We start from the raw sequence: 12,794 nt of genomic DNA on the forward strand, positions 1-12,794 counted from the left end.
GCTGAGTTAGCTTATTTTCGGGATAAGTGCCTGAAAATGGAAATAATACGAAATCAATCTAAAACGGTAAAGTAAGATAGATAAAGGTACTAGAATGCCTAAGCTTAAGGGGTTTAAATACGCACTTTTCAGCGCTCATCACACCCCAAAACTTAAAGGAATAAAATGAACAACTTTATAACTATGAACTAGAAAATAATAAATGGATAACGCCACTTTCGTAGGGAATACGATTGCACTTAGCACATGCAACAAGCCTTTTAAACTCCTAGGTTCTCCCTAGTGGACGAGTGAAGTCTCGTGAGGGTTTCTAGGAATGATACCCACAAACATTAAGCTCATTCTTTCAAAAGAGGCACTAATATTGCAAACAAGCATTGGGAGAAAATTACCTCAAGTATGCAATTTTTCAAACATTGCCAAGCAATCTCCCAAAATCTTAAGATCAAGCAAGCAAGCATAGTCCTCCACACATCAAGAAAATGATCATGCAAATCAAAACAACTCTAGAATCCTTCTGAGTGGACCGATATCAAATATGTTGCTATTTTAGTCAACTAAAGAATTAATCACATCTTTTCCCTCAAACTAGCACATAAATCTTGTACCAATCATCAAGACAAAAAGTGGACCTTTTATTAAAACTTTATTGTTCTACGTGTGCTTATTCTTTTCACTCGATTTTTTTTTTTTTTTTTAGGATCAAAGATGGAAGCATGGTGCAATGTGTTGATTTATTAAGCTTTCTAGCGATTCATGAGGTCGAGCGTTAGGTCAATGACTCCCAAACCAGACGGTTTTAGGGCATTAGGCGTTTAGACACCCCTACGGACTTACAAGCTCAAATCAATTAGGTTACAAATCAAGACAACCTCCATCTAATCATTTCCCACTTCTCACCTTTTGGGAGAAGTCCTCACTTTTATTGCTTCTGTAATTTTTTTTTTTTTTTTTTGAATCATGTTCAATTATTAACCTAGAGTTTGGGCCCTCCACCTTTCGGCGCGAGAAGTTCAATGCTTGAAGAGGCTAGAATCCCGGCTACTTAGTGAAAATGGGTTGTTATCCACCTTTATCAAGAATGAAAGCTTTCAATGCACTACTAGTCCAATTGGGACATAACCAATTCAATAATCAACAAAGCATGTACCCCACAAATGAATGCTAGTGTGCGCCAGTGTTAGTGTAGAATTCTAAAGTGAATCTCAAAATAATCACAAAATCAAGATGATGTGGACCACAAGTGCAAGCAAGATATCAATCTTTCGAAAAATTTATTCCTAAATGGCATCCATAAGGCATACAAGGAGTATTGGACTCTCAAGTCAATTAATTTTTAAATTTTAAGCAATATAGTCCTCAAAAGATCAAAATCATAGCTAGATATGGACCAATCATAGAAAATCTCTCAAATACACAAGGCATGCTCAAAATTGTGAAGTTTAAAACTAACACTGTAAAGTACACCATTACCCCCAAACTTAAACGACACAATGTCCTCAATGTGCAAAGAGAACAAAAGGAAAGAGTATACCGGTGCAATTAAGGCAAAGAATGATCGGGACTGAAGTATCCAAATTGGGTGGCATGGCCCCCCCAAACTTGGGATTAACTGTGGTCCTGAAATTTGGCACTCGGATAAACTCATCAGATAACAAAAAGGGATAATCAGTGCATAGTGGACATGTAAGTGTAAATGAAATAAAATAGTGAGAGAGGTATAAGGGTGGTCCTAAAAATCGGGTAGCACTCTCTCATTGAAGTCACTATGATGCACCTGATGGAGTCAAACATACAGATATAAGAATATAACAGATGACATCCATAACAAAAACCTATATAAAGAAAATAAAGTATAGAGTACATCAAAAGATCAAAACTGACAGACCGGTTGCAAATAATATACAGTGATAAAAATGAAGTATAGAGCACAGAGGTGTAGTATAAAAAGATAGAAGAATTGGGAGTTTCAGGTGGACGAGGCAGGTCGGGTAGGGCGAGCTCCGTGGATATTGCGAGATAAGTCTAGGACTGCAGCCATGACATCTGTGCGGAATGTAGCAAAATCAGCTCGGTGGGCTACAGCATCGACTCAAATGGTAGTAGTATCAGCTCTGATAGCAACCACTGCATCCTCAAGAGCCTGAAGACGCTCTCCAAAGCCGGGGGTCTGACTAAGAGCCTCAGGTATGGATGAATCAGAAGAAGGCTCCTGAGTATGCTCTTCCTCATGTACTGGCGACCTGGCTGGAGAGTGCTACTCTGCGTCATCTGCAGGTCACTCTAAATCAATGTCTATATGCTCAGTAGCTGGACCTACTGGTACATTGTCCGCCGCGAGATCTACTACTGCTGCCTCTGCCTCCTCAGCCTCGAGCTCCTCTGCAGCCACTACTGCATGGTCCTGTAGTCTAGTGATGATGACATTGTAGCTCTTGTCCTAGTCCTTCTTCAAGAAGTGACAGGAACCTCTTTCAGGTGCTCCCGAGGATGAAAAGGGTAGCGCTGGTCAATAAGTATCTGGGTGATGAGGTGGCCGAATGGAAGAGACTTAGCCCTTCCGGGCTTCTCCTTGAACTAGCTAATGGAGGAGATGATCATGGTGTCAACAAGCTCCATCTCCTTCTTTTGGCTCCTTCTTCTTCTTCCTTCAATTGTAGACAGAGCCTCTGTAAAATGTTCTTCAAACCCCTAGCTTTTTCTTTTTCCAGAGAGCACGTTATATCACGGTACAGAAAAAAAAAACTGATATACTCGTCGAATAGCTTCCTCATCACTCTCCAGATGAGCGCGGGGATAGATACATAGTGGCCTGTATAGAATGCGTAGAGGGCTCTGAGATAGTCTCCTCGCTGTTGGATCTTGTGCCCGGCCATGTATATGTTCCGAAAAAGAACGGAATCGAAGAACCATAGGTCATTTGGAAGAAAGGTGTGGGTGGCAAAAGTCTCGCCATCGGTATGGTGACCTGTAAGAAATACTGCCATGTCGGCATGAGAAGGCCTGTATAGCCTCGGATATAGCTCCTGTAGCTCCGGAGGGCATCTGTGTGGACAATGGCATGAGCGGGCTAGTGAGTCCACAGTGATAGTAATCTGATGGCCATCTATAATAGTGACCAGCTTTGCTGTGGTACGCGGGGACAGTCGGAGGTTCTGGAAGAACATCCATACCAACCGCGGGTAGACTGGCTCAGTAACCGGGGCAAGAATAGCTGCAAGGTCCCTCTGGATAATGTTATGGTAAGTTGATCGGGTCAACACCGATCTAGAGAAGAAGTTTATGTCGAACACCGACTCATGGTCCACTGCCATATGCACATATCTAGGCGCGGGCCTATCACGCTCTCGAGCTGGCTGGTATGGTGGAGATGGTACTAGTGAATGCTCAGCTCTAGCATGTGATGGAGATGGTGATGGTGTAAATGCAGCCTGGGCCGCAGAAGTGGATGGAATATGATCATCCTCAGCCTCATGAGTAGGGGACTGAGGTAGAGTAGGCTGTAAGGGCTCCTCTTGTGCATGAGAGGGCTCTGCTGGCTCTTCTATCCTTGGTTGGATATGTCTTTGAGGCCTGTGTTACATATTGGCAACAGTCTTGCGCTTAGTCATAGCCTGAAAGATAATTTAAAAACTTACAAGGGGAGTTAGTGCCAGGATTAAGAGTTGAAAGCACAAAATAGAAACATGCATGTCAAATAAGATAGACAAAATATATATGACATGAATCTATACAAGTGACAAGATATGAAACATGCTAACAATGTAAGTATGAAATGCAACCAATGTGGAACATCACAGGCATTGGGCATATTTGAGATAACATGAACAAAATATATGATGAATGGAGTGTGTATATGAGATTTGTGAAGTTTGATCGATCATAAAAAGGTTTAAGATAGATCTCAAATATGAGTTCGATCGATCTCTCAAGATCGATCTGAGATAGAAGTTCGATCGATCGAACTGTGCGAAGGTGAAAACTCAAAGGTCACAGATCTGTGACTTTGGAAGCACGGGGGCCACACGAACAAGGTCGTGGGCCCATCAACATAACAAATCCAATCAATCCTACTCACTTAGCATGGCCCATACTCCCATAATTAATTCAAAACTCAAAATATATAAACATATATACACCTATATATACACATATATACAAACATACTTCAAGCTCATCAATGGTGGATTTCATCATCAATATAACATGGATTCAACATTTAAAGCATATATTGAACAAGTGGAGGCTTCAAATCATGAGATGTGGCTCGGATCTTACCTTAAATCACGAGAGAAGATGAGAAGAAGATGGTGATGCAAATCCGAGAGGAGAGAGAGAAAATTAAAGTTTGGATCTCGCCGGAGAGTCGCCAGAGAAGATGATGAAGATGGATGAGTGCAGTGGCGACGGGAAGGATGAGGGACAAGGGTTTAGAGGGTTGGATCGATCTAATGAATCGATCTTGAGACCCTTCAGGTCTATTTTTAAAAACATTTCCCGATTAGTTCGATCGATCGAACTGAGATATCAGATCTATCGAACTTTGATGATCTCTCTTCAAAGTACTTTTGAAATTTTTAAAATTTTTGAAAAATTAAAAAATAAAATTAAAAATAAAAATTGAAAATTATAAAATATTTTTGGAGTTTTTGAAAAATAAAATAAAATTATTTTTGGATTTTTTGAAAATTAAAAAGTCAAATAAAGTCAAACAAGGGTCAGAATAGAGAAGTGAAGAACTGAGATCGATCTGAACAAAATGTTGGATCGATCAGACAGAAAGCAAAAATATACAGGTTTTTGGTTCAAAAATTTGGCTAAGTGTTGGAACTTGCAGATTGATCGAACTTTGAAGTTGGATTGATTGAAGAACTTCAGATCGATCTTGAAATGTTTTCGATCGATGAGACAGAGAGCTGAAATATGCAGGTTGATGCAGGCTCAAAATTTTCTAAGTGTTGGAGTACGAGATCGATCAAACTTTGAAGTTGGATCGATCGAAGGTCTTCTGATCAATCTGAGAATAGGTTCGAACGATAGGACAGAGAGGTGATTTGGATGCAGGTGGAAATTTTTTCTAAGTGTTGGATGCAAGTGGAAGTTCGATCGATTGAATTCTCATTTGAGATCGGTCGAACTTATACAAAATGCTCAATCACAACACAAAAATCATGCAATCCTAATTACAGTTCCTAGCAATGCATATGAACCAAAAAACAAGTATCTAGACTTCGTAAGAAATGAAATTTAAGATAGAAATGAGGGTGGAATAGGGTTTTGACACCCTATGAAATGTCGTGCTAGTCTTTAACGTCTCTAGCATGACATTGGGCTCTTTTAGCCTGGATCAAAGATCTTGTAATGCATCCCCTCCTTGTTGGGGTGATAAATGCTTTGAACTCCACCCAACAAATGGTTCTTTGAAGAACTTGCTGGATTAAGCTCAAAAGAAACTTTTGTTCCCTTGTCAATGCAAGAACAATCTTTGGGCTTCCATGCCCTTTCAAAGCAAGAATTTGAAACAACACTTTGAGAATGCAAGGTTGAAGATGATCCTTTTGAAGTTTTGGTCTTACACAAAAGCTCATTTCTTTGACATTGAAGATTATGACATTTGTCTACAACATTAACCCCTCCTTCATATTTGTCAAATGAATTGGGTGTGGGATTAAAGTTATTCAACTTTACCTTCATGTGGCCAAACGAGATCTTCATTATCCCCGTCCTACAATTGATGTTGGCATTAGCGGTTGCCAAGAAAGGACGGCCAAGGATAACAGGAATTTGGCTCTTAGGATTGGGGACCGGTTCCGTGTCAATGACAACGAAATCAACAGGGAAGAAGAATTTGTCAATCTTAATCAATACATCCTCAATTATACCCCTAGGATTCTTAATGGATCGGTCGGCAAGTTGTAAAACTACTGACGTCGATTTCAATTCACCTAGGCCCATTTTGACATAAACCGAGTATAGAAGAAGGTTAACACTTGCACCTAAGTCAAGAAGCGCCCGATTAATGATATGATCACCAATAATGCATGAAGTAGTTGGTGAAGCGGGGTCCTTAAAATTTGGTAAAGTGTTATGTTACAAAATTGAACTTACTTGCTCAGTTAAAACCACTTTTCTTGGTGCTTGGCTCTTGTTCTTCCGCTTTTGGGTGCACAAGTCTTTCAAGAATTTGGCATAAGCTGGAATTTTCTTGATTACATCCAAAGGTGGAATATTGGCTTTCACTTGCCTAAACATTTCCATGATTTCATTGGTTTTTGCTTTTTGCTTGTCTTTTGAAATGGATCCTTTTAAGGCATCCGGAAATGGAACTTTTGGTTCAAACACTTTTTTAGCATTTTCTTTTGAAAAGTCCTTAACACAAGAAATTTTCAAATCATTTTGTTTTAAATTATTTTTCAACAAAACCTTTTCAAATTCATTTTTTGGCAAATCTTTCTTCAAATCATTTTCAAAATCATTTTTCAAATCACATTTTGAAGTTTTCTCATTCACAAGATCATGTATATGCAATGAAGGAGGAATGGGATGTGAAGCGGGAGGTGACAACTTGAGGTTGCACCGGTTCACTCTCTTCATTGGACATTTCAACTTGATTGTCCACAATCCTACTACTTCGCAAGGTAGTCACCGCATTAACATGCTCAATAGTGTGGCCTTCCAATGAGGTATGGGTTTCCACAACACATTGTTGCTTATGTGGGGCATTAATAGGCATCTTTCCCTTCTCTCTTGCATTAAGAGTGTTTGCTATTTGCCCTACTTGGGTTTCTAGCTTCGCAATGGATTGAGAGTGAGAATGAAGCAATTAAGTGTTAGCCTCAAGAGTGCCCAAAGCATTCAAAACTTTTTCTTCAAAGGCGGGACTTCTAGCATTTCCTTGGGAATAAGATTGGGTGGGAAAATGAGTGTTAGCAAATTGATTCCCTTGTGATTGATAAGGTCTATAACCTTGGGATCCTTGGTTTTGAAGTGGAGGTGGAATATACTTCCCTTGAAAACCGCCTTGGGAAGGGTTTGAGCCCTCTCATTGGTTTTTCTAAGAGAAATTCGGATGATTCCTCCAACTTGGATTATAATGAGTACCATAAGGATTGTTCCCTTGGTTCACAAAAGCTGTATTGACTTGTTCATTAGGTTTATTTTGCACTTGTCGATGAGAAAAATAAGAAGTATAATGAAGAACACTAGAACAAGTCATACATATTTTATTTGATGCACGATGAGAATGGTTAGGGAAGGAAGATACTTGGTTCGCCGAGTTTTGGTTAATCAAGAATTGATTAAACCTTTGAGATAAAGACTTCACTTCGGTGGCTATTTCATTTGAATGGTCGACTTGAAGTAAGCCAACACTCTTCCTACCTTGTGAATTTCTACCATTCTTGGATGATAATGTTCTATGCAAAGAATTTTCACTCATGCTCTCATAAAGACGCCACACGTCATCCTCATGCCTATCAATGTATGAGCCACTCATGGAAGTATCAACCATGCCTTTGTAATTGTTCGATAAGCTCTCAAAGAAATATTGAACTAATTGCCATTTGGGTATGTCATGATGTGGACACTTCCTAAGCAATTCATTAAAGCGTTCCCATGCCTCATGAAACGTTTCTCCATCCCTATGTGAAAATTCTCGAATTGAGGTTCTCATGGCATTGGTCTTAGAAACCGGGTAGTCCTTCTTCAAGAACTCTTGTTGCATTTCTTCCTAAGAAGTGATTGAAAAAGGGCTAAGATTGTTAAAACAATACTTTGCCTTGTCTTTTAAGGTGAATGGAAAAAGTTTGAGTCTTAAGATCTCTTTCGGCATGTCCGTATATTTTACGGTGGAACATACTTTTAGAAACTCATCCAAATGCTTGTACGGTTCTTCACTTGGAAGTCCATGATAGTTTGGAAGCATTTGAATGGTTTGTGGCTTAATTTCATAGTGATGTGCTCTAAATGGTGGCAATTGAATGCATGTGGGTGCATTATATTCATTAGGCATATAGTGATCCCTTAAAACAAGTGGAGGATTAGCAATTTGAGGTGCAACGTGGGCACCTTGATTTTGATTTCCTTGAATGATGGGAGGTTGTGGAGCATACATTGGCCTTGGCATTCCAAATGGAACTTGGCCTTGATATTGTTGTGGTTGGTGAATTAATGGCTTAGGCATGCCTAATGGTGGTTGAATGTTCTCATGATGCACATTTGGATGAAGGATACCTTGTTGGTTTATGTGACCAAGGTCCTCTACATTCGCTTCATTATGGCCTTCCATTGATGTAATGGATTAGGTAGAACTAGAACTTCCTCTTCCTCTAGAATTTATAACTACGGATTCAAGATGCAAATCAAGAGGGATACGAGTTGGTCTTAGTGATCTACGACCATGCATGCACAATGTAAAAGTACATAAACACAATGAATGAACAAACACTTCAACTTCACAACAATTTCAATGAAATTTCCTCCACAAACACTTAACCCATACTCCTATGCTTTAACAACAATGATGCAAAGAAACAATTAAAAATGCCTCCACGTGCGCTCACGATTTATCTAAGAAATTAAAAAAACAAGCCTCCAAGCGGGCCGACGATTTAACTAAGGGATTGAGTAAGAAAGTCTCACAAAGGTCCTATAGCATTTCAACTCCAAATTTATAGCTTAGCTTAGCAATTTTTTAAATTTTTAGCATTTTTCCTTGCTTGCTTAGCTCCTTTGCTTGAATGCTCCTTTGCTTGCCTCCTAGCTCAATGCTCCTTGTTAAAGATGAATAAACACAATAAGTAACAAAAAGAAAAATAAATACAAAGTAAAGACACGATCAAAAGAGTACTAATTCCTAATGAATTCCACAAATACGACGTTACCTAATCCACGGCAACGGCGCCAAAAACTTGACGGTGGGGCTTGTATCGTCCTACCACACATCAAGCTTAAGAGGAGTGTGCATTAAGGCGAGGGCCAAGTTTTACATTTATAGAAGCCACTACTACCTTCACTAAAAATATAGTTAGGGTGAGTAGGGATCATCTCATGGGATTGGAGTCGAATTTGGTTGTGGAATCGCTATTAGGATTAGTAGGTCGAGTGATCAAACAAATGGTTGGTTGGTTGATTAAACTAGAGAGCAAATTAAACTAAATAATTGAATGCAATAAAGAGTAAGTAAGAGATAGAGAGATCTTGGGGTTTAGATGTCACCACCAAGCAATACTTTTCTACACCCTTAACTAGTGACTAATGAGGGAAATGTGTGCAATATTGATGTGTGTGTGTTTGGTTGATTCAATTAGCAAGGGTGACCAATTAAGCACACATTGTCTAATCAACATGTGAAAAACACAATATATCTAGTAATTAAGTATATATTGTCCAAATAGCATGTGAAAAACACAATATATCTAGCAAGTCATTAATTCTTTCATTAAGCTCACAAGCCAAATACACCACAAGGTTAGAAACATATGCTACTTGCATTCAAAAGTATGGAACATCAAATAACAAGCATGGATTGTCCTCCCATCTAACAACTATGCTACCACTACACTACAATTAAGCTAATGATATGAAATTAAACTAATTAAGCTAAGGGAGAGGCACAATCCATCAAGAAATGAGCATGGACCATCTAGAAAATTACAAGAGCATTCTTTTAAGCACAATGTTTTGACAATCTTTAGATCTAAGGCATTAATACACATAGACATGCATCAATAACATAAGAAATAGAGACAAATACATGAACATCTATTATAGCATACATAGACGTATGAATAGAATGAAATGATTAATTGAAAGTATTAAACCACATAAATCATTGAATAAACAAGATCTATATATATAAAAGTGCCAAAACATGTATTACAACACTAATCCCTCAATAATATACAAAATCAAGATGAAGAAAGCATGCTTGGGCCACTCATGGTAGTGCTTCTCCAACCCTCAAAGGCTAACTCCATGGTAGAGATTTTGCTCCTTGTTTGATGAAGAGTCTCCAATGGTGTCTCTAGCCTCCTCCTCCTCTAAGCTTATTCTCCAAGAGATGATATGATATGATATTAGGTAATATGATATGAAAAGTAATCCTTATCCTTATACAGGTAGGTCAAATGACACCCAAAATGAGCTGGGGTCGTGCACAAAATATTCCCCAATGATTGGATAAAGGACAACTTTCAATGAGCTGGAAATTTAAATTTTTCGCACTGGAGGAAGTTCGATTGATCGAACCTTGGACTTGGATCGATCGAATATGGCTGAGATCTATCGAACTTAGGCTGGATCGATCTTCAATGGCGGCCCTTTTTGGATAAAGACAAATCTGAGATATTTCAAAGATATTTTTGAGAAAAGGACAAAAGTGGTTGGTAGGGTGGTACAACTAGATAAGATCAATCATTTGGATAGGGACAAGGCAGTTCGATCGATCGAAGAATGATGTTGGATCGATTGAACTTTTGAGATCTCTGAAAATGTCATCATGGCTCTAATCTATCTTGAAGTGCTGAGATCGGTCATGTTGGATCGATCGAACTTTGATCTGAGATCGATCGAAGATGTTGATTTCCACCTTTTTCTTCCTTTTGCTTCCACTTGGCGTCTTTCTTAGATTCATCCCAGAATTGCTTCATTTCTGCTCTTATTTAGCTGAGTTAGCTTATTTTCGGGATAAGTGCCTAAAAATGGGAATAATACGAAATCAATCTAAAACGGTAAAGTAAGATAGATAAAGGTACTAGAATGCCTAAGTTTAAGGGGTTTAAATACGCACTTTTCAGCGCTCATCAGAATTCGCTCTGACATTCTTCCAGCATTTTAGGAAACTGTGAGCGAATTACATCCTCCCGTTCCCAAGTAGACTCAGCCTCATTATGCTGACTCCACTGAACACGCACTAAAGGGATAACCTTATTACGAAGAATCTGATCCTGACAGTCAACAAAATGACACGGTGGCTCCAAATATGTTGCATCCGTCTACAACTCAGTCTCTTCAACATCGATATACTGATACTGATATTCATCTCGCAGAAATTTTCGCAACATGGAAATATGGAACACATGGTGCACATGATGCAAATGATCTAGAAGTGCCAACCGATAAGCTATAGCGCCAACTCGATCCGTAATCATGAATGGACCGACAAACCGTGATGACAACTTCCTTTTCTTCCCAAAACGCATTACTTTTTTCATAGGAGACACTTTGAATAGAACCTGATCCCTAACCTGAAACTCTAAAGTACGAGTACGGTGATCTGCATAACTCTTCTGCCTACTCTGAGCAGTACCCATGGGATCTCGAATAAGCGCGATCTTTTCGAAGGTATCCTTAATGAACCCAGGACCCAAAAATCTGTTCTCTCCAACCTCCATCCAACAAGTAGGAGATCGACATGGTCAGCTGTACAGTGCCTCAAACGGTGCCATACCAATAGTCTTCTGGAAGCTATTATTATACGCGAACTCCACAAGTGGCAAATAATCCTCCAGTGGCCCTTGAAGTCAAGAACACAAGAACGAAGCATATCCTCTATGATCTGATTAACCCTCTCGGTCTGACCATCTATCTGAGGATGCTAAGCAGTACTAAGATGCAACTCTGTACCCAAAGCCTGCTGAAAACTCTTCCAAAATCCTGACACAAAGCTCGAATCCCTGTCCGATATAATAGATAACAGAATGCCATGTAACTTCACAATCTCTGTAATGTAAAGTCTCGCCAATTGCTCTGAAGTAAAGTCAGTGCGAATAGGCAATAAATGAGCTGATTTAGTCAACCTATCAATGATGACCCAAATAGAATTGTGATCCTTAAATGAATTAGGCAATCCCTCCACAAAATCCATAGAAATGCTCTCCCATTTCCACTCTGGTAAATGTAGTGGATGTAGAGCTCCTGGCGGCCTTTGATGATCAATCTTGACCATCTGACAAGTACTACACTGAGAGACAAAAATAACAATGTCCTTTTTCATACCTGCCCACCAAAATTGCCGCTTCATATCCTGATACATTTTGTTTCCTCATGGATGAATAGAAAACTCAGAGTGATGAGTCTCAGTCACCACATCCTTCCTTAAATCGTTAGCAGAAGGTACTACTAAACGTCCTTTGTACCTCAAACCTTTATCAGACCCAACATAGTAAAATGGAACCTCCCTAGAAGTTATTTTTGTAACTTTGTCAATTCACTATTGATCTATGAGTTGTGCCTTAAAGACCTTGTGAATGATAGAAGGGGTATGTGATAACCCTGTGGGCGGGTGTGAGACATTGACAGGCTACCACACTGGCGAGCTACGGGTGTATAGTCCCACATCGCCTAGGTAGAGGAAAGGTGAAATGCTTATATGTAGGTGTGCCACTCCAATTGGTATAAGGCCTTTTGGGGTAAAGTCCAAGAGTAAAATCGTGCGGGCTCAGGCCCAAAGCGGACAATATCATACCATGTGGTGGAGTGGGTCGTTACAAATGGTATCAGAGCCTGACCTAGCTGGAAGTGTGCCGATGGGGATGTCGGGCTCCAAGGGGGGTGGATTGTGATGACCCTTTAAGCGAGTGTGCCATGGGCGGGTGTGAGACACTGACAGGCTATCACATTGGCGAGCTACAGGTGCACAGTTCCACATCGCCTGGGTAGAGGAAAGGTGAAGTGCTTATATGTAGGTGTGCCACTCCAATTAGTATGAGGCCTTTTGGGGTAAAGTGCAAAACTAAAACCATGCGGGTTCAGGCCCAAAGCGGATAATATCATACCATGTGGTGGAGTGGGTC

At 39.7% G+C, this 12,794-nt stretch overlaps 1 pseudogene; it reads left to right on the plus strand.

Moving 5' to 3' along the window:
• Positions 1–7,568: 7,568 nt before the first annotated feature.
• Positions 7,569–7,667, plus strand: LOC132310632 (small nucleolar RNA R71; annotated as a pseudogene).
• Positions 7,668–12,794: the final 5,127 nt, after the last annotated feature.

This window comes from Cornus florida, unplaced genomic scaffold, assembly GCF_030987335.1.
Source record: "Cornus florida cultivar Cherokee Brave unplaced genomic scaffold, ASM3098733v1 CherokeeBrave_3.0.0_Hap2_Chr05, whole genome shotgun sequence".
Lineage (NCBI taxonomy): Eukaryota > Viridiplantae > Streptophyta > Magnoliopsida > Cornales > Cornaceae > Cornus > Cornus florida.